This window comes from Taudactylus pleione, unplaced genomic scaffold, assembly GCF_031769625.1.
Source record: "Taudactylus pleione unplaced genomic scaffold, aTauple2 ptg000041l, whole genome shotgun sequence".
NCBI lineage: Eukaryota > Metazoa > Chordata > Amphibia > Anura > Myobatrachidae > Taudactylus > Taudactylus pleione.
In genome coordinates, this window is record NW_028284443.1 from 67,669,361 (window position 1) to 67,693,336 (window position 23,976).

A 23,976-nucleotide genomic window follows, 5' to 3' on the forward strand; every position below is an offset into this window, starting at 1 on the left:
AATATGTACATCTAAAAAAGCATATAAACATATAAAAATAACCATTCGCAAGATGTTATGTACACTGTTGAGATATATCCAACATGTCCTGGTAATTAGAAAACTATAATTTCTAAGATCAGACAGTGCTTAACTATAATATATTATACTAGATACAGTTGTGTTGATAAATTAAAATATTAGCTATTGTGTAATTACATTTCAGTAAACACTTCGAAAAATAGTTGTGTGTTAACAGTAGTGATAGGAATATGCTACCAGGGAAGTCTGTTTTTCTACAAGAAAGCAATGTTTAGCCTTAAATGCCGGTTACATAAAGGTAATTATTAGATAAGAAAAGCTGCAAACATATGTAAATGAGAAGTTTTAGATCTGTAGCTAGAAGTAGAAAATAATTATTCAACATGTGCTTAAATCCATATCTACTAATTTTATGAATTTACTAAATGTAAAACAAATACTCAAAGTTCCCATTGGCAAAATCATTCACCTTGGAGGTGTATTTGACCCATATATATATATATATATATATATATATATACAGTATATATACAGTATATATACAATATATCACTAACATTTAAAGTTTAAAATTGTCACTTTAAATCTTGGTGCTAAATTGTCAAAATATCAGCACTTTGCTAATCTTGCACTCTTGGGGCCCGATTCAGAGGTGAACGCAGAAGCGCTCGCAGCTGCATCTATTGGCGGCCACCCACCTGCGACTTAATGCAAATCCCTATACAAAGTCCTTCCCTTGTGTACATCATCATCATTGTCTGAATGAGCAAGAATTCAGAGAAGCCTACTTTCATCATCCATACATGCTGTAATACTGATCGGTGTATTTTTAGCTGCCAACAGGGGCAGCTAGGGCTGCCGGGACACCGGGTCAGTTTCCGCTGGACCAGTTCCTACAGTGGGCGACGGCCACCCAGCCCACGATCAGAGCTCAGCTGCATCTCTACAGCTTTTGCTCATGCACAAATGCCACTGGTAAAAAAAAAGGCTGACGGGGATCCGCTGCGCATGCCCAGCCGCAACAGCTCCTCCCACAAGCCTTTGCAGAGCCTGTCAGTCACCACTAATGACTCCACCTCCAGCCCCTCTGCAGCCCGGCCCGAACCCCACCTCTAGGACAGCAGCCTGCATGGTGATGCCGAGACAAGCAGCGGGCAGCCAAACAGAGGAGCTGCAAGTAAGTGGCAGCGGTGGTGGTTGCACATGGGGATGGGGGGGCAAGGTTGAGACACACTCTGGGGCTAATGAGGCTGACACACACTAGGGCTGGTGGGAATGAGGCTGACACACACTAAGATACCCAGAGGCTGAGACACACACTGGGGCTGGGGAATGGGGATGAGACACACACTGGGGCTAGGGGTAATGACGATGACATACACTGGTGTTGAGACACACACTGGGGCTCGTGGGAATGAGGCTGACACACATTTGGGCTGATACACACACTGGGGCTGGTGGGAATGAGACTGACACACACGGGCTGGGGAATGGAGTTGAGATACACTCTGGGGCTGGGGGGAATTAGGCTGACACACACTGGGGCTGAGACACACAGTGGGGCTAGTGAATGGGGCTGAGAGGCACACACTGGGGCTGAGGGAATGGGGCTGAGAGACACTATGGGTATGGGGGACTGGTGCTGAGACACTCAGTCTGAGGAATGAGGCTGAGACACTGGGGCTGGAGGAATGAGTCTGAGCTACAGGTGGGCCTGGAGAGATGTAGGGGGGCCTGGAGAGATGCAGGAGGTCCTGGAGAGACATATGGGGTCCTGGAGAGAGACAAAGGGGCTTGGAGATGGAGAGAAATGGTGCCTGGAGAACCACAAGGGGCCTAGAGAACCACAGGGGGGCCTGGGGATGGAGAGATGTAAGGTGGTCTGGAGTAGCATGGGGGCCTGTAGAGACACATAAATTGTTTGATCAGGTAAATTCACATTTTGCCCTGCACAAAAACTTCTGTTTCTATACATTATCTGGTTATGATGACATTGGTTATATTTTTATGTAAACAGGCATCTTCCAGACAGTGTGATCTACATGAATAGTGAATACCGGCTAAAGATGCTGCCCAGTGAGGCTCAAATTCTTCAGAGGTTCCCTGTTGCAGAGAAACCACCATATAGGTAAGAAAAGACTTCCAAACTGACTGGCCTGTACCTAATGCAGAGGGATGGAAGTCCCCAAAAAGAGTGTGGAGGATGGAGTATCCTGTCCTCCTCCACAGACCAAGCCCCCTCATCAGACCCACCTCCTTAACAGACCCGCCCCCAATAAGGGCTGCTTCCAGAAATTTCCATGGCTGTTTTGCCATTCCAATCTGCCCCTGGCCGCCACCGTAGGTCGCACTAACAAATATTACACCTATGGTGTGGTTTCTCCATCCATGTATGGCCTCCTATGTGAGTGGTCGAGTATCTGTGCATGCAACTACTTTTACCCACAACAAGTAACACGCCCATAAGATGTACCATCTCTGTGCGTGTGCTAAGAGTCTTAGTCTGTTAGCCTAAGACCCCTCCCTGTCACCGCCCAGTAATGGCCACTACATTTTCCACACTTTGATGCATGTGCAGTAGCAAACAACATCTCTCCACTACATCTGAAATCAGCAGTGCGTACACCCAGGGCCATTGAGGGCTAACAAGGCCCAGGTGCTAGAGGGGTGTTAGCAAATTTGGGAGGCATGGTCATGCCTCCCTCATAAAAAAATAAAAAAATACTATGCATGGCACCACTTCCTCCTGAAAATGGGGACATTTTTACCCACAGCAGCTGACACGGGCCCATGCCAGGCCCCTGAATACACCTCTGAATCAGGTCCTTGGATTTTATTACATTTGGGCCATAAAATGTATTAATAGGGCACTTGTCCATTCCAAAATATCAGAACAGCTTTAATACATCATGTTACAAACAAATTAAGTACTATTGAAAACCCCCAAAAATGAAATATGCAAGTTGATAGACATGATCCTTCTGCTGCCATTTAGGAGGAAAAAGCCAATTCCTCAATATTAATCACCTATAAGAAAATTAAAAACTGCTAAGAGATCAGTCGCAAGCAGCAGAGTAATAACAATACCCAGAAATATAAATGACCAATTAATAACACATCATTTATTAAAAACACAATAGAATTTTAAATATTCATACAAATAGTCACCATTATTAACTAAAGAATATTTGTATCCAGGATTCCAAGGATGTGAAATACAAAACTGTGTTAAATCACATAAAATTCAACTCAACTCAATTTGGTCTTTTATAGGGAATAGAAAATGCAAGTTGTCACAGTCGTGGCATCATCTAATTATTTTCCCATTCCGAGGATGTAAACATCACTTTTTACACCCCTGCTCACAATAAATACTAATCTAACAATTAGAACAATACATTTTAACAATGTTAATGTGAAAAAACAACATATTATTATTATTATTATTAGCATTTATTTATATGGCGCCACAAGTGTTCCGCAGCGCCTTACAAAGTACAAAAACAAATTGTATACAAGTGACTTACAGAACAATACAATACAGGACATGGATAATATATATTGCTACATTAGTGACCATATCACCCAGATAAGCAACAGAGCATAAGCAACCAAGTGTTAGGTGCCCTAGTGGTGAGTAAGAAGTAAATTACACTATAGTAAGGAGAAGCACAAGAGGGTAGATGGCCCTGCTCGTGAGAGCTTACATTCTAAAAAGGTGGGGGAAGACAAACTGGGTTGACACAGATGGGGTAGATGGGGACGAATGAGCATGTAGCAAGGAGTTAGAATGATAGCTGGAAGGCTTTGATGAAGTAGTGGGTCTTGAGAGCCCGTTTGAAGGATTGCAAACAGGTGGAGAGTCTGATGCGGAGTGGGAGAGAGTTCCAGAGGTGGGGAGCAGTGCGGGCAAAATCTTGGAGGCGGGAGTGGGAGGAAGTAATCAGCTGGCATGAAAGGCGGCGTGCATTAGTTGAGCGAAGAGGGCGGAGAGGAGCGTGAAGGGAGATGAGATCAGAGATGTATATGGGAGAAGATTGGGTGAGGGCTTTGTGAGCGAGCGTGAGAACCTTAAATTGGACTCTGAAAGGGAAGGGGAGCCAGTGTAGGGCTTGTAGGAGAGGGGAGGCAGATACAGAATGCTTGGAGAGGAAGATAAGCCGTGCAGCAGCATTGAGGACAGACTGGAGAGGAGAGAGATGGGATTTGGGGAGGCCAGATAGGAGGAGGTTACAATAGTCCAATCTGGAGATGACCAGTGAGTGTATGAGGGTTTTAGTAGCATCCTGGGTGAGATAGGGTCTGATCTTAGAAATATTTTTGAGATGGAAACGACAGGACTGTGAAAGGTTCTGGATATGTGGTTTGAAGGAGAGGGATGAGTCCAGGATAACTCCAAGACAGCGCACCTTGGGACTAGATGAGATAGTTATTCCATCAATTGATAAAGAAATAGTGGGAAGTGAGGTGATGTGGGAGAGTGGGAAGATGATTAGCTCTGTCTTAGACATATTAAGTTTAAGAAATCGCTGGGACATCCAGGAAGAGACAGCAGAGAGACAGTTGGAGATACGAGTCAGAAGAGAGGGGGAGAGATCAGGGGAGGAAAGGTAGATTTGAGTATCATCAGCATAGAGATGATAATGGAGGTCAAAAGAGCTGATGAGTTCACCTAGAGAGGAAGTATAGAGGGAGAATAGGAGAGGACCAAGAACAGAACCTTGGGGAACACCTACTGTAAGAGGCTGTGGAGGGGAAGAGGAGTCATGAGAGGAAACTGAAAAAGATCGGTCAGAGAGGTAGGATGACAGCCAGGAGAGGGCAGTTTCACGTAGACCAAGGGAGTGAAGGATATTCAGCAGGAGAGGGTGGTCCACAGTGTCAAAAGCAGCAGAGAGATCAAGGAGAATGAGAAGAGAGTAGTGGCCTTGGGATTTGGCAGCAAGGAGGTCATTGCTGACTTTTGTGAGGGCAGTTTCAGTGGAGTGAAGAGAACGGAAGCCAGACTGAAAAGGGTCAAGGAGGGAGTGGGAGGAAAGAAAAGTGGTAAGGCGGTTGTAGACAACATACCTTTAGTTCATATGATGTGTCCTCCACAGTTATGGCTGTGATAGCACTTTTATCATTATCCCTATCAAGAATCAAATTTCCCCTGAACCTACCACCCTCTAGTTTCAGAACATGTCCTCTTGTTCTAATACTTCTCTTTCTTTGAAGAATGTCTCCTTCCTTTACCTTTATATATTTGAACGTTTCTATCATGTCCCCCCTTTGCCTTCTCTGCTCCAAACTATACATATTAAGATCTTTTAGTCTTTCTGGTACGTTTTGTGGTGTAGACTTTGCACCATTTTAGTTGCCCTTCTCTGTACAGTCTCTAATGTATTAATATCCTTCTGGAGATATGGCCTCCAGAACTGAACACAGTATTTGAAATGAGGACGTACCAATGACCTATACAGTGGTATTATCACTTCTTTCTTTCTGCTACTGATTCCTCTCCCTATGCAACCAAGCATCTGACTTGCCTTCCTCATTGCTTTGTTACAATGTTTGCTTGCCTTTAAGTCACCTGGAAGTTGAATATTATGTGACTTAACAAAGTAAAATATTTCAAGCCCTTGGAATTCTTGATACATATATTCATTTTTATAGAATTTGTCACTATACTGTATATTTGAATTTTTATAATTCTATTGCATTTTTAATAAAATTCTGTTATTAGTTGGTAATTTTTTCCACTGTGTACTGGTATTACTCTGATAATTAAGAATGAACTTGGAATACACCCTGGCATACATTCCATCAGTGACCGGAAACCATTTGACAGAATGTAGAACATAAAATCAGGTTTTAGCATTTTAAGTGCATGGACCGTTGCATCAACGGACCAGATTGTAAAACAGAAATGCTTAGACCTTTTCCCATCTGCAATTATCCATAAGCTGATATCTCAAAATAAATGCAAATGTATGCTTAGCAGTGTAAAACTAGTCACAGAGCATTAAAAAATCAGTTATGTGATATAAAGGGGTCTATTTACTAAGCCTTGGATGGAGATAAAGTACCAGCCAATCAGCTCCTAACTATCATGTCACAGGCTGTGTTTGAAAAAATTACAGCTGGTTGGTTGGTACTTTATCTCCGTTCACTTCATCTCTATCCAAGGCTTAGTAAATAGATTCCAAAGGTATGGAACAGATATCAATCGCAAAGGGACACTGTTATTCTCTATAGCATTATAAGTGAATCCTGTAAAGCAGTGGTTCCCGAACTGGATGTCATGGGCAGGGCTGTAACTAGGGTGGCGCGACCAGTGCCATGGCACAGGGCACCACTGGGCAGGGACACTGTTAGTAAATAGATCCCAAAGGTATGGAACAGATATCAATCGCAAAGGGACACTGTTATTCTCTATAGCATTATAAGTGAATCCTGTAAAGCAGTGGTTCCTGAACTGGATGTCGCGGGCAGGGCTGTAACTAGGGCGGCGCGACCAGTGCCATGGCACAAGGCACCAATGGGCAGGGGGCACTGTTTGGGTCTGTCAATTTTCCTGTTTATTATCATTCTTACTTTTAGCTTAATATTTTTTTAGAAAATGATGGGGCGCCAATGCTCTCTCTGGCACAGGGCACCAAAAAGTGTATTTACGGCTCTGGCCGCGGGGCACTTACAGGGGTGCCATGACATGCCGGTCCAGGACCATGTCAAATTATGTATGGTCAATGTAATAGGGAAAACCAATGCTGATGACTGCCAATCAGAAAATAAATGTATACTATAAACATAAGTGCAACTCTGTCCAGCACCACATAACTGACCCGAATGATGACAAAGAAGCACAATTTACTGAATTTAATAATTTTTGATGATTTTCTCAATTAAAAACTTTTGGCCTAGGGGTGCCATGAAAAAATGTTGATACTCTGGTGCCATGATTCAAGAAAGTTTGGGAGCCACTGCTGTAAAGTTAATCATATTTAGTAGACCTCACATACTAGAAAGAAAAGTATAGCAGTGTGGAATAATAATAATAATAATAGTAATCATAATAACTAGGGAATCCCGACAGTAACCACCTTAATTATGGAGTATATTATGGATGTTACTGAGGATATTATGGAGATAATGAGTTGTAATTTGATTGTATTTGTGATAAAGAGTTCTGCTTAATATGGTGGAACAACCACATTGTGACAGCAGTCTGAAAAATGGCTTTAATCTCCTCTACAAAGAAGTGTAGGGCACTACAGTTCACACAATGCACATTCATAGGACCCAAAGAGTAGTATTGTGGCAAATATGTTATGTCCAATGCAATGCAAACCTTTTATCAATTGTCCTTGTTATACATTGTTGTGACGATAATATTCTTGACTGTAAGATTTTTGAACTGCGGACTCTGGGCGACCTATTAGGGTTCTGCCACATCGGTGTCCTCGAGACCGGCCTTTAGGCATGTTTGGTGTAAACAAAGTGTGGAGAAGTGATAATGAAATAACACAGCAGTTGGTGATTGAGATCCCTGCAAAACGCGCTGATATATGTGGCTGCAAATAACTGTCACAGCTGCCAGGTCACCCAGCAGGTGCACAGGGAGAGTTCAGTGGTGGAGTTTTGTGGTGTAGACTTTGCACCATTTTAGTTGCCCTTCTCTGTACAGTCTCTAATGTATTAATATCCTTCTGGAGATATGGCCTCCAGAACTGAACACAGTATTTGAAATGAGGACGTACCAATGACCTATACAGTGGTATTATCACTTCTTTCTTTCTGCTACTGATTCCTCTCCCTATGCAACCAAGCATCTGACTTGCCTTCCTCATTGCTTTGTTACAATGTTTGCTTGCCTTTAAGTCACCTGGAAGTTGAATATTATGTGACTTAACAAAGTAAAATATTTCAAGCCCTTGGAATTCTTGATACATATATTCATTTTTATAGAATTTGTCACTATACTGTATATTTGAATTTTTATAATTCTATTGCATTTTTAATAAAATTCTGTTATTAGTTGGTAATTTTTTCCACTGTGTACTGGTATTACTCTGATAATTAAGAATGAACTTGGAATACACCCTGGCATACATTCCATCAGTGACCGGAAACCATTTGACAGAATGTAGAACATAAAATCAGGTTTTAGCATTTTAAGTGCATGGACCGTTGCATCAACGGACCAGATTGTAAAACAGAAATGCTTAGACCTTTTCCCATCTGCAATTATCCATAAGCTGATATCTCAAAATAAATGCAAATGTATGCTTAGCAGTGTAAAACTAGTCACAGAGCATTAAAAAATCACTTACAGGGGTGCCATGACATGCCGGTCCAGGACCATGTCAAATTATGTATGGTCAATGTAATAGGGAAAACCAATGCTGATGACTGCCAATCAGAAAATAAATGTATACTATAAACATAAGTGCAACTCTGTCCAGCACCACATAACTGACCCGAAGGATGACAAAGAAGCACAATTTACTGAATTTAATAATTTTTGATGATTTTCTCAATTAAAAACTTTTGGCCTAGGGGTGCCATGAAAAAATGTTGATACTCTGGTGCCATGATTCAAGAAAGTTTGGGAGCCACTGCTGTAAAGTTAATCATATTTAGTAGACCTCACATACTAGAAAGAAAAGTATAGCAGTGTGGAATAATAATAATAATAATAGTAATCATAATAACTAGGGAATCCCGACAGTAACCACCTTAATTATGGAGTATATTATGGATGTTACTGAGGATATTATGGAGATAATGAGTTGTAATTTGATTGTATTTGTGATAAAGAGTTCTGCTTAATATGGTGGAACAACCACATTGTGACAGCAGTCTGAAAAATGGCTTTAATCTCCTCTACAAAGAAGTGTAGGGCACTACAGTTCACACAATGCACATTCATAGGACCCAAAGAGTAGTATTGTGGCAAATATGTTATGTCCAATGCAATGCAAACCTTTTATCAATTGTCCTTGTTATACATTGTTGTGACGATAATATTCTTGACTGTAAGATTTTTGAACTGCGGACTCTGGGCGACCTATTAGGGTTCTGCCACATCGGTGTCCTCGAGACCGGCCTTTAGGCATGTTTGGTGTAAACAAAGTGTGGAGAAGTGATAATGAAATAACACAGCAGTTGGTGATTGAGATCCCTGCAAAACGCGCTGATATATGTGGCTGCAAATAACTGTCACAGCTGCCAGGTCACCCAGCAGGTGCACAGGGAGAGTTCAGTGACTGTCACAGTTTCCAGACCAATCAGTAGATCACATGTTTCAGGTCACCCAGCAGGTGCACAGGGGGCGTTCACCAACTGTCACATTTTCCAGAGCACAATGGTGGCGCATTATAAATGGCGGGTGGACGTTTTGCCACATAATTCCGGAAAACAAAGCAACCAATTACAACGCCAATATTTTTCTGCAAATCTATGGACCAAGACCTTTAATTTAGTATATGATGTTTCCTGCTCAGACAACGGCATCATTGAAATAAGTCACTCATAAAAGTTGTCCTTCTGCTATGAATATATTGATTATAATAATAATAACAATATGATTATTATTATTATTATTATTATTATTATTATTATTATTATTAATAATAATTTAGAATTGTCAAGGTCCCAGACTCTTGTAGTTTTGAAACATTTGACACAGCAAAGTATTACAACAGAATTACAATGCAAATTAAAATGAGAAATAAACATAATGGAAACTATTGAACCACATCTATTGAAGTAATTGAGAACCCTATATGTGGGTAAACAGAGTAAATGCATTTTTAAATGTGACTATTTTTGTATGATATTTTTATGGGTATGAACATAGATTGTTTTGTGGGAAGGGAACACCTTTGGAATTAGCAACATTCTGTTCCTTCTGATAGTTGGATTAGCAGGGATTCTCTGGCGAATGCCGCCTATGTGCAATAATACAACTGGTTCTACACCCAAATGTAAAAAAGAGATTTTGCTTTACACAAGAAAGTCTACTGATTTTCAAATGGTATGAACACAGTGCCTTTATGGGAACTTACCAGGTGTAAGTGGAACGTTTTGGTCATCATTTGAGACAGCAGTGAGCAGTCAGTGTAAATGATGTACCTGTACCCAAATAACAAAGAAGAGACATAGGGCCTGATTCAGAGCCGGACGCAATTAGCGCTCGCTCGTCCAGAAAATAGGGGTGGCTATTCAAATCAACCGTTCGCTCTTTGTGGTCTGTTCACGCCTCTAGGTCTGAAACAGCGTACCAAACTTGCAGTCGTTTTTTTTTAAAATACGCCCCCTGGCCGCTCGCATCCTACGTCATGTCCGCTATTTATTAGATTAATTGAGTACATCGACCAGCGTATGAACTGCTCGCTATTCTTGGGGTTGGTTTTTCCTACCACAATTTTGCGAGCAGTTCTGACTATAAAATAACCCAGTGACGTGGTCAATGACGCTGCTGTTTTAATTATGCACACCCATAAAACGCCCGTTTTGACCTTTAAGCACACCTGCGTTCGGATCTCCACTCCCCGTTTTCAAGCACCTTCCCCCGTTACCACCCACATACGCCTCTTTCTGTCACTCAAATTATCAGGCATTCGCTATTTTGCGAGCACATGAATTTCGACCTCACTGACTGGTTTGCGCATGCATATAACGATCCGTACGCATGCGCAGTTGGGCAAACATCGCTCGGAGCGAACGAGCGGCCGCTTACGAGTGGCTCTGAATCAGGCCCATGATTCCAACTGATTTCAGTAAGTACATAGACCTTAAAGAGATACAGTATATTAATGAAGATAAAGATATTAGTTATTAAAAAGTCACAGATAACAACAGTGTTTATTTCCATTAAAACATTGATGGTAAGCATATGGCACGTGGACTTCCAGTGGTCCAACAAGCTGTCATCTGCATCTCCCATCTGATTGCTATTGAATAAATCAAAGCTGAGGGAACAGTAGAGCTGCCCATTGACCAATGATGATTAGCAACAATTAATGGTCTGATGGTAATGGTAGCTAGTTTTACCATTATTGGGAGGCCACCGATGTTGAATATCAGTGGCAGAGTCCCAATGATTAATGTTGGCCACAATCTGTGTATGGACAGCCTCGGTCTGCACATGTGTGGAGTCAAACCATTGATGTCTTAATCATCAACCATTGATGGGAGAACCATTGATGGTGAAACCGAGTGAAGCTCAGGGTCATGTGTTCTCAGCAACCACTTCTGCATCGTGTGTCTGCTCTCTGCACACACATGAGGAGGGGGAGGCAGCTGGACTACAGATCAGAGCATGAGAAGGGATTACAGTGCAGTGCAGTCAACACAATGTGATCTCCCTGCCAGACTGATAAGTTAAGTGCACATTTTGGCAAGGGTGGCATTAATTAGTGGTAATTAATTGTCAGTACGTGTCTATTAGTTAATTAGGGATATGAGTAGCATGAGTGGCATATGGGGTTTGTCATTGACGTGGGAAGTCTTAAGGGAATTTTGGAGTACTTGCAGGATCTGAGGGCACGTTGGCATTTTGTGCAGGTGGGAGGTATAAGTGGTATGTGCGGTCATTTTGTGCAAGTGGGAGGTATAAGTGGCATGTGCGGGCATTTTGTGCCAGTGGGAGGTATAAGTGGCATGTGCGGGCATTTTGTGCCAGTGGGAGGTATAAGTGGCATGTGCGGGCATTCTGTGCTCAGTGATTAGGCCATTCTGTGTTTTTTTTGTGTGTTTTATAAAACATATTTTTATATTTGGGTCAGAAATATGTGCAAAGGGGAGAGGGAGGAAGTACAAATAATAGAGATGTGTGTGTTGTTAAATGTATTATTGTTAGATGGCTTAAATGCAGCCCTAAAGAATACCATGTGGCCCAGCACTTGTTTAAATAGCTCTCACAGACCCACACCCATGGCTGTTTCTAGACAATCTTGCTCCCAGTGCAAACAGTGAAAATCCTCCTGCTGCTGCTGCTGCTTGCTTTTCTGCAGCTCGGCTTTTCCTCCTCCAGTGCTGCTCCGTGTGCCCCCAGTCCCAATCCTATCTGTGCAGCACATTGGTCCTCCGATCTCAGAGAGAGTGCGTGTGCGACATGACGCCATCACTGTATGGCGCGCAGCAGGGGAGGCGGAACAGCCCGCCCCTAGAAACGGCCCTGCTCACACCTTCCACAAGTTAGCTATATACTCTCTAATATATGACAAATGTACTTTTTATTTAATTTTAAAATTAATATTAAACATGAAGCAAACATGCAACCAACAAGGCACCACAACGTTCTTTGTACAAATATGCGCACGCACATAAACACAAGCAAACACACAAACACATTCTGCAACGAACCTTATTTAATGGTAAATAAGTTTATAATTTTTTGTTTTATTTGTAGTTTTACTTCAATAGTTATATTAAAACAAACCACAAATGATGTAGTTATGTGAATTACAATCCTCTCAGACTTCATGAATGTACCACATGTAAATTCAGTCAAGACTGTTGAAAAAGGACAAATTTACTGACAAATAATTGATTTTTACTTACATTAAAAAGTACATGGTTCTTTCATGCAGGGTCCCAAGAGATGGAGATTTAAAACTTGCTGCCATCTTATTTTCACATCAAAGTAAGTTATCTATTTTATAGATCAGCATCATTTTAAACATAAATATATTTAACATTAAGCAAATTTATTTTTATATTGAATTGCAAGCAGTTTTTATTTAATAGCTACAAGACTTTCTGTAGCAAATTACATAAATAAAATAAATCAGATTTTGTGACTACTATTGAATGCAGTGGGAATATACTCACATTCCTTCTTGTTACAGTTATGCATCTGAATGTGTCACTGGTTAGAAATTTTTATTGCACACAAAATGTACTTGAATAAACATTATATTAACTTTAATCCAGGGCACATATTTATTTGATGGGCTGAGAAAGATGCTTTATGAAGAGCTCCACAAGACAGTTATGTATGATTTCTCTTACATATACAGTAAAACTATTAAAAGGGCAAACATGTAGTGGGGGGACCTGGATTTGAGGGTATCCAGCCACCACCGACCCCTCACACAGTTGAGACACCCGGGAGCCCCAAGCAGAATGGCGGCCCGGGATCCAGAGGGTTTAAGACCCTGATGCAGTGGGACCCAGCGTGACCCTTGGGCATGGCGGCAGTACTGGATCCTCGGAGATCCAGCCTCTGTCAGCCCTCCCAGCAGAACATGGTGGCAGACATGGGGACAGGGAGTTAGTTACCTGCAGCCATTGCCCCACGTAGAGAATGGTAGTGTGCCTCCATCCACAGGGATTAAGGCCCTGCCAATCCACACACAGCATTTTGGGTTTCGCACCGGCCGATTCTGGCTTGCGGACTGGCAGCCAATCAAGAATGGCTGTGATGAGCCACGTCACAAACCTGCTCCTTGCACTTGCTTATAACAGCCAGAGTGAGGTACTGGAGCTCAGTCTGATGGCGCAGTGAGGGCAGAGAAGAGCCCTTAAGGAAAGAAGAGACCAAAAGCAGCAGAATAGATGGCAGAAGTCCTGCACTAATGGCGGCCTTTGCAAAAGAGCTAAAGCAGACTGCAGATAGCCAGAAGATTAAAGAGACAGTGCCCGCTGGTAGTGGGGTTGGAAAAAAACACCTGAAGCCCTGGGGTAGCTGAGCATGCTCCCCAGGTTGGTCATTCCATGGTAACTCATGTTACAAAGTGACATAGCAAGTTATTGGTATAGCTATTAACAGCTAGCTAAAGGAATTTATGTGAAATTAATTTTATTTACCTAGAAAATAATAAGACAGGAGTGGTAAGTCTTTTCTTTTATCCCCTGGGCCACCAGAGTTTGGGAAATAGGCCTGTGGGTACAGACAGGAAATAGACCATGGCATCGTAGGGGGCGCTAGGCACAACAGACATAAGGCTCAGGTAACAGCCCAGTTAGGCGGCACTAGGCCGAGCCCCAAAGGCACTAGGCCCTCTAGGCATCATCAGCACCCACATTAGGTGGCACTAGGCTGAGCTCCAAGGGCACTAGACCCTATAGTCATTGTTCAGCCCCACATTAAGTAGCACTAGGCCGAGCCCCAAGGGCACTAGGCCCTATAGTATTAGCCCCGTGGAAGGTGGCATTACACCAGAACACCAAAGGCATTAGGCCCTGGATCATTTACATTGTGTTTTGTGTATATCATCTACATTGTATTGTGTTGTGTATATAATCTGCAGTATATTGTGTTTGTGTGTATCATCTGAATTGTACTGTATGTATCTACTGCAAAGTGTGGGGAAGTTAGAGACAGCAATAGGAAGTGCACTACACCCAGATTGTTTTGTTGCTGTCCCCCCAGGTCAACCAGGGCTAGGACCTGAGGGGCTAAGAAGTAGCTAGGTGGTGGGTGGTACACACCACTGAAATCGAGTCACTCTAGTACAGCTGGGTGGGTGGATGTGGCATAGTGTATTATAGGAGCAGAGACTGGGACCAGATGTTTATCAAGGTGACGATGGTAAAATTGGTAAACGCAATTCATGTTGTGTGCATAATTTGTGTTTGTGCATTATCCCTTCCCCTTTCCTCTTTGGGCATTTTCATCCGGGTTGCAACATTGTGCATTGCATATAGGTGTAACCAGTCTGAGGCCAACAGTGCCAGTGAAGACCATCCACTGATCCCAGTGGAAGTCATCCTGGTTCAGTGCATGTTTTTCTTGCAGGGTCCATGAGCAGGAGGTCAGCCTTACCATCCATGTTCGTCCTGAAGGTGAAAGCGAGTGGTAAGTGCCCAACTACACCTGCACCGTAGCAGGCATTCTGCACCGCCCCCTAGGCACTACTTCACACAAAAACATATGAAGCAGAAATATAGAGCCTGATTTAGAGTTGAATGTAAATATACTCCAATTGTCTATGAATAAAGATGTGTCTGCACACTTCCATTTCCATATCGGTCTTTCAGTTGTACTTATGCTAACTTATATGCAACCCAGGGGGCGGAGAGTAGAGGGCCCGTGTGCAGTCTCCATACTGGCCCCACCTCTCTTGCTGGCAGAGTTGCCAGAGTATACTACGCATTTGCTGGTCTCCAGTAACATGGTGTCCGCACAATGTTGCCAGTGATTTCTCTACAGCGCATATGCAAATCTCTGGAAAATGGAGGGCACACCATTTTCCCGGTGATTTTTGCAGTGCCAGTGCCAGACTGTGGAGAGTTAAGCAGAATATATGGGTACAGGGTGTACAGTGAGAGTCTGTGTGCACTGCACACCCTGCACCCATCATAGCTACACCCATGGTGCAACTTTACAGTAAGTCTAGTTTATAGGTGACTGCTGCAAACAACATGATCAATTATGTTCTGCTAAATTTTAGTTTTTAGTTAATATATCTGAAGATAAGTGTTACTCCATGTAAGACACATTTCAAGAAGTTTTTCTTACCTTGCAACTGTATGTCCTTTCTTTACAGCTCTTGAATGATAAGTTTGTGGTTGGGGAAAATCAGGGTTAGACTGCACAGTGTTTTGTACCTTTACAGTACATTGGAGGCGATGTAATACAACTTCTAAACGGGACAGGTGTAAAAGGTACCCATAGCAACCAATCAGCTTCTACCTATCATTTTATAGAATGTACTTGATAAATGATAGCTAGAAGCTGATTGGTTGCCATGGTCAACTTCTTCACTTGTACTCTTTAAAAGGTTTGATACATCTCCTCCTGCTAATATATATTATGCATAACTCCAAAAACAGACATATATTGGTCCTGATTTAGAGGTGGACACTGCTGCATCTGATCTTGGGTCTGTTGCTGGAGTCGCGGCTGTGACAATATGCAAATGCTAGTATCAGCCTTCCCCTTGTGTAGTAGCCTGCATCTAAATGTGCTAGGATTGAGATGCCCACTTTCAGCGTCTCTGCACACTGTAATACTGCCAGTGATTCTTTAGATGCCATCATCGGTGCACCATCAACACTTGCACCAGCCCCATAGCAGGTCCAGTTTTCACCATCATGGATCATTCAATCACCGTTCAACATAGCCTTATGCAATTTTCACTGCACTATGGGCCTGAATCATTACGGATTGCAACTGCAACAGCGTACGCAGATCGGCTGATGGTGTGTACTGTGCATGCACCGCAGTACGTGTGTGTGAGGTGACATTGTCATCACACTGCGATCACCTCCACAGATAAAAAGCCATTGCAGATCAAGGGACGGGACATCAGCGTTTGGGGGTGGTGCAGGGGAGTGGCCGGAGAAACGCAGGTGCGCTTGTCTGTTTGAATGCCGGTACATGGGCGTGCATAAATTAGCCACTGTGATGGCATACACAGCTTGTGTACTCACTGCGTGCGACGAGGTTAGCAATTTCTGAGTAAGGTCAGGGCTACTGTAATTGTGGGTGAGGGGCTGATGTTACTCTATGTTTCCGATGTATAAGAATTGCAAGGTATTACTGATGTGAGATAGCGGTAGTGGGTGTCTCTATGCTGGCTTTGCGATTGCAGACTTTAGCATATTTTCGCAGCAGACCTGCGCATTAGCGATCTGTAGTGAATCAGGTCCTATATTTGTATACTCCTTGATAGGCTAAACCTGACATTTTTTCCAGAAATATTTATTTTGAATCAATACCTGGGTGATGTAAATGGGAGCAGTAGTTAAGCCTCCATCAAATATTATAACACAGTGGTTCTCACAGTGGGTGTTATTTGTATCCGCGAAATTTGCAAGGCAAAAAATCTGCTATTAGATGTAATGATTATTAACTTAAAGCGATAATTGTGCTATAAACTAGAGATGAGCGGGTTCGGTTTTCAGAGATCTGAGCCCACCCGAATTTTGTAGATCCGAGTCGGATCCAAGCCAGCTCGGATGTTCCCACCTTACTTGGATCTCTCAAATCGAGGCAAAACCATAGAGACGAAATCTTGCAGCTCGCGAGCTTTCGTCTCTATATATAAGGGACGCAGCGGGCGCCATTTCACTCCGGCTGTGGAGACTGAACAGGGAGGGTGGGTAGTGTAGGGCTAGGGAGAGGTGATGTGCTGTTCTGTCTGCTGTGTCCTGTTCTGTCTGCTGTGTCCTGCGCTGGTGCTGATCCATTCTGGGCTGGTGTTGTTGTGCTGTCTGCTGTGTCCATCTGGGCTGTTGCTGATCCATTTGGGCTGGTGCTGTCTGCTGTGCTGTCTGCTGCGTCCATCTGGGCCCAAGATCTGGACCCCCCCAAAAATAAAAATGCATATTTTTTGTTTAATATATATTTGTCTGTGTGCGTGTTAGGCTTAACTACACAAGATCTAGCAAGTTGGAAACACGACCTAGTGCTGCCCGACTCCAGTCATCATCAATCTGTGCACTGGGCCCAAGTTCTGGAGCTGGAAGAAAAAAAAAAACATATTGTCTTTTTTTTCAAATAATTGTCTGTGTGTCTGTGCGTGTTAGGCTTAGCCGCACAAGATCTAGCAAGTTGGCAATGCAACCTAGTGCTGCCTGACTCCAGTTGTCATCAACCTGTGCTCTGGGCCCAAGTTGTGGACCGGCAAAAAAAAAAAAGCATAGTGTATTTTTTTGTAAATTTTTTTTCTGTCTGCGCACAACTGCACGTGTGTGAATTTTGTAACCGCACCTTGGCTACACTATTGGTGCTTGTGACACTGCTTCAAGACCGCAGAAAATATGGAGGGCTGTCACATGACAGGAGAGCAAGGCCAAGAACCACATGTTGAAGCTGCCGCCAGCAGTGCAAGGCCATCAACTTCCTCATCCTCTATGAAGGCCCATGCCCCTGGGCTTAAGTCACACCATGGATATGGTAAAGCTGCTTTTACTTAAGTTAAGAAAAAAAAATTGTAAGGATATTTGCCTTTAGATAAACAATAATTGGCAATATGCCATTCACTACATGAAGTGGCAAGGAAAGTATAAGGCCTTGGCCTTTCTTTATGAAGACTGCTGGTTCCAATTCTGATAGCCCTTCAGAAAAAACAACTGTGTGCCCTGAGAAATCGAAATCACAAATCCCCGAGGAGAGTGCAAGTGTGTCCGCGGTTGCCATGTGTGAGCCAGACCTAAATACTAGTGTACTGGAGGATCCTCCAAGTTCCAACATTTGTGTACCCTCTGTAAATGTGGGGAAGGGCAGTCAACATCTTGCAGATGTAGTCAGTGAGGATGCTTCTGTGGAATTGCCCATGGAGGAGGAGGATATTTTGGTAGTTGAAGGTGCTAAGGATGATGAGGATGTTGATGATGAAGATGTTGGTGATGAGGATGTTGATGCCGAGGATGTCCTTTGTGTAAGTAAGGCAACAGCTGTTGCCCATGGATTGAAAAAGCCAAATCCCATTGTTGTCATGCCGGGGCAAAAGACAAAAAAATCCACTTCTCACGTGTGGAATTATTTTAATCTAAATTCTGATAACAGTTGTGAAAGCATCTGTTCCATTTGTAAAGCCAAAGTTAGCAGAGGAAGGACGTTAGCCATCTAGGCACCTCCTCCCTGTTACGTCATTTGCAGCGAGTTCATGCAATTTGTTTAGCAAAATTATAATTTGTAAAATAATAACAAGCAGTCCAGTATCAGCTACCAGAAGTTTGGACCAGCACATGCAATCTCCACCACCAACACCCTCATCATCAACCTCCTCCTTAATAATTGAAGGTAGTCCTTCCAAAAAATGGTTTGTGGGGGCCCAAACAAACCAAGGAGTTCAGCCACGAAAGTGTCAGTCCTACTGGCTAAAGTGCTTGGTTTGTTAAACTGTGCATGTCCCTTTTAATATCCCACATAATAGTGGGTGGGAGGGACAATTCCATCTTGCACCTCTTTCCTTTACATTTGGCACAATTTCTGGCATTGCCGACTGACAGTCTTATAGTTTATTTAACTGCCATTCTGTCTGCCACTGCTGTGTGGCAATGTTCCATAGATGTCCTATATTTTTTTAAACTGCCGTGCGTTTGTGCTACTGCTCTGTTACTTACTTTAGCCAGCCAGCTCGCTGCAGCCTTTGTCCTGTATTGGTGAAAAATAGTGAAATCAATATTGTGAGCTGTGAGGTGGATAAAAATGCCTGAAAATGATTGTTATTAAGGTTAATAATACTGTAGGAACAAAAACTGGCCAAAATTATGTGGTTTTAGCTGTTTATATAATTTTTTTGGAAAAAATACAGATCCAAAACCAAAACCAAAACCTAAAAACAAAACACCAAGGAAAAAAAATCCAAAACCAGATTCAGATCCAAAACCAGAGGAGATCCAGATCCAAAACCAAAACCAAAACACGGGGGTCGGCACACATCTCTACTATAAACAAGATTTAAAAAAAAAATGACACAAAAATAGAATGAAGTGAGCATACAAATTTTACAATTTAAGAAAAAAATAAAAGTGACAATTATTGATATTTTATCATTCATAATTAAGGTTTCATTCTGAATGATAACAGCTTGGATAAGAAAGCATAGGTGGGATAGAGTTTCATAAGTAACCACTGCTAGGTTGATGCAGAAACAGTTTATGATCTGTCAATCTCAGTTCAAGATGCTGCCTAGCAGCTTCCAATTCTCTACAACAGCATAAGAATGACAGATATATAATGACAAGTCTAATGCACTGCTGGGGTTGTGCAAACCTTTTATACATTATTGACTATTAATATTAGATTGTGAGCTCTCTGTGTTACTATACCCTTTATATTATATTGCCAGCTCAATGATGTATTCATCATTTACTGTAGCAGCAGCACTTTGTGAAAGAGTAACCTGGGACTGCATTGCCATTCACATTGGGAGCATTAAATCAGAATGACAGCAGGGACATTACTAGAACTTTGTGGGCCCCATAGCAAAATCGTGAAAGGGCCCCCCCATTGTCAGAGAGGTAATCCTGAGAGGACTGAGTGCCAAAGCTCATATAAGCACATGCAGTGCCCTGATTGGACCTGCTCAGCATTTTTTTCTGACCCTCAAATAAGGATCAATGACATTTGATAGAGCCCTCTGCAATTGTGGGCACAGACATTGAGCCTGCCTTCCGTGTTATGGTATTACTGGTGGTGTCCCCAGAGGTGTAGCGTGTGTGCAGGGATCTCGGAGCATGTGCGTTGTACAGCACCCTTCCCCGTAGTGTGCCAGGGTGGAGGCATGTCAAGCATGTGGGGTTAAATTAAAGGGAAATAAAAATAAATGTTAGGGGCAGTATCGAACTGGTGCATGTTGGACTATATATATATATATATATATATATATATATATATAATATATATATATATATTCCAATTCCAGTAATAAAATCCAGTTTTGTGTGTATGCAATAAAAATACACCTTAAGAATATATGTTTCTCAGCAACACCAGCCTCTGTCACAGCAGCCCCTTTTCTCTTGAAGGTGGCGTTACCCTATTGGGACGAAGCGTGCTTAGTACATTTATGGAAAGCGGTACAGCTTTTTTTTACGGATTTTTCATGTTTACTACATCCCGGCCTTAGTGTTTTAATTATTATTATAATCGAACACTAGGGGGTATATTTACCAATGTGCGGGTTTTTAGAAGTGGAGATGTTGCCCATAACAACAAATCAGATTCTACTTATTATATTCTAGAAGGTGCTAGATAAATTATAAATAGAATCTGATTGGTTGCTAGGGGCAACATCTCCACTTCTAAAAACTCGCACTTTAGTAAATATAATCATAAGCCACTATTATTAAAAAAAAAAAATCAATGTATTTATAACACTACATTTGATATTTAGTTGTGTCTGATGTGGGGGCGCTTCTAAGATCCCCTCTTAGCAGTGCACCCCTCTAAATGGCTGATATCAGAAAAATACTCTACAGTTTATTGCATTGAAATTCCAATACAATATTATAGGTAACATGTAAAGTTTTGTCAAGGTAGAAAAACGTTTACATCAGTAAATGGGCATTATGGCAATGATTCTAAATATAAACATATTGGGCCTGATTGTGGGCTCTTTAGGCAGTATTGCGTATGTGACTATATGCAAATACAGCTACATCTCTTCCCTGCTGTACAGCCATGTATCTGATTGGCAACTTTAAGCATCTTTAGGCGCTCAAATACCACTTGAGGCATATTGGTCACTCTATTCAAACTTGCAGAGGCCCTGTACTAGGTGCAGACTCTCCATCAGAGTATGGCCTCCAATGTAAACGATTATGCATCTGAGTTCACAACCACTTCAGTGACACGCCTGCGATACCCCCATAACATAGACCATCTCTGTGTGTTTGCTTAGCCACCTCCCAGTCACCTCCCAATCACCACCCAGGAATACCCAACTCAGTTTCAAGCAATCTCTGAGACCGTGCATCCACAGACTCTGGGCACATACGGTATGCAGTCGGGATACCGGCAGTCTAAATGCTGATCATCAGCATCCCGACTGTCTAATACCGGCAAGTGTCTATTGACAGGTGCTTGTCATCAGACCCGACACCTGGCTTTCCGGTCGAAGATAAGCCGGGCACCGATCGTTGATAGCCGTGGGGGGGAGGGTTGGGTTTGGGGCTCCCAGGGGGAACTTAAGGTTAGGCAGCCCCCCGGGAGGTTAGGGTTAGGCTAGGGAAGGGGGGGTTAGAGTTAGGTAACCCCGGGGGGAGGTTATGGTTAGGCAACCCCTGGGAAATTTGGGGTTAGGCTGCGAGGAAGGGGGGGTTAGGTTTAGGCACTTAGTGGGGGATTAGGGTTAGGCACTTGGGGGGAGGTTAGGGTTAGGCACCCCTAAGGGAGGGTTAGGGTTAGGGGGGGAGGTTAGGTTAGTAAATAGAAAAAAAACTTACCTGTTGGGATCTTCACTGCCGGGCATCCGCTGTCGGGATTTGAACCGCCGGCCATGCGGCTGGCAGTAAATCATACTGATTCCGCACATACACAGTGTGACCTAGATGCATGCACAGAAGAGAATAAATTGCTGAACTGCTTGTGACATCAACATGGCACCAAACTCAGCATCAGGCCCATAGATTTGTCAGATCACCAATATTAATGTGTTTAAGGTGTTAATTGATAATAGATAATAAGTCCTATAGGTATGGTGTGTTCTCTTTAAGTAGAGTACAGAAAAATAGTCACCATTAAGTTATAATGTATTTGAATTACTTTTATATTTATTTTTTCCATATTTATGTTACATTTCTCAGAAGCAATATAAAAGGAAATACATGGCAAAGCAGAAGGCAGAAGTGCACACAAAGAAGAGCTGGAGAGAGGAAGAAGTGAGGGAGAGTTCTCATCTACAAGACAAGTACATTATAGTCCTGTGAATCACTGACCAGAAGCCACGAGCAAGGCAGTCTGTGGAAATATTCCTAAAGGAGACTACGTTACACTATTACATAATCATACACTCGGTGGATATAAGCAGCTGCTGATCAGACATGACGGGGTTCTGCATGAAATGGGCTGTTATACTTACTGCACATCCAAGTGAAAGCTGGTGCTAAAAGCTTGGCACCTTTACATACCTAACAACATATGAAATCTAGAATGTATTACCCTCCGCACAAGTAGTATGCTCCTTACCTATCTACACTACCTACTCTTACAGTATATTGTTACTCACCAACTCTGCACTCTTATTTCCACATCCACAACTGTCAAGTATTGTCAACCTCCAATAAAGCATAATTAAAAAAACAAAGCATTATAATTCTAAGGCTAAATAAACAGTATGTTTAGCTAGTGTCTGATAACTTTATGGTATTTAATATTTATCTCTCACTGTCTAGGTGTACCGTGTCTATTAGCCCATCAGATCATCAGAATGGTCACAGCAGCAGTGTACCGGTCTTGTGGGAGCCAGTGACCTGTCCACTTGTGTTATTGTAAGTGAGGACAGAGCTGCACATGACAAAAGGCAGTGTTATAATGTGAGCAGTGGTATAGAGACAAACAGGACACTGGCTGAGAAAGTCAAGAGAGCACAGAGTAGTGGTATAAGGCTCCTGTCACACTGATGCAGGAAGTCTTGTCAAACACATAAGACTAAGGGGTCTATTTACTAAGCAGTGTTAGGAGACAGAGTGAAAAGTGAAAAGAAAGTTATAAGGTGCCAGCCAATCAGCTCCCAACTGTCATCTCACAGGCTGTGTTTGAAAAATGACAGTTAGGAGCTGATTGGCTGGCACCTTATCACTTTTCATTATGTCTCCTAACACTGCTTAGTAAATAGACCCCTAAGGCTGGGTACACACTGGCCGATATATTGGCAGATCAATTGATTGGCCAAAATATTGTGCCCCTGTCGGCCAGTGTGTACAGACGATATGTCTCTGAACAACGTCATTCACAGACATATCGCATTGGCTGTGCTGCACATATCTGTCCATCGGCAAGTGTGTACAGGCGATCAACCGATTGCCCGTACACAGGGGTGCAGAGAGGGGGGGGAGCCACGAGTGGGTACTACTTACCCGGCTCCGGCACAGCTCCCCATCCACAGCAGCCCAGCACATGTTGCTGTTTGCTGGGCTGCACTGGGAGACTGTCTGAGTCTGCTAAAGCAGCAGCCCGAGCGACGCCGAGTCACAAATGTTTTTTTCTCCAAAGGGGGCGTGGCCATGCCTTCCACGATTAGGCCACACTCCCTAACCATCCCCAGTCCGTCCCGTCCCGCTGCAGCATGCAGATGATGGTCATTCAGTGTGTATGAACGGCCATCATCAGCAGATATATCTGTCTGGTGTGTACCCACTTTAAGGAGTATATTTACTAAAGTGCAGGTTTTTAGAAATGGAGATGTTACCCACAGCAGCCAATCAGATTCTACTTATCATTTATCTAATACCTTTCAGAAGATAATAGCTAGAATCTGATTGGTTACTATAGGCAACATCTACACTTCTAAAAACCTGCACTTTACTGCACCCTTAAGAGTGCGGTATATATCCTTATCTTTTTATATT

The 23,976-nt window shown here is 42.7% G+C and overlaps 1 long non-coding RNA gene across 1 annotated transcript; it reads left to right on the plus strand.

Annotated features, from left to right (window-relative positions):
• The first annotated feature begins 1,122 nt into the window (after positions 1–1,122).
• LOC148538235 (uncharacterized) lies at positions 1,123–12,653 on the plus strand. The gene is made up of 3 exons (XR_015872557.1): positions 1,123–1,198; positions 2,039–2,149; positions 12,600–12,653. It is a non-coding gene; the product is annotated as an uncharacterized LOC148538235 (long non-coding RNA).
• The last annotated feature ends 11,323 nt before the right edge of the window (positions 12,654–23,976 follow it).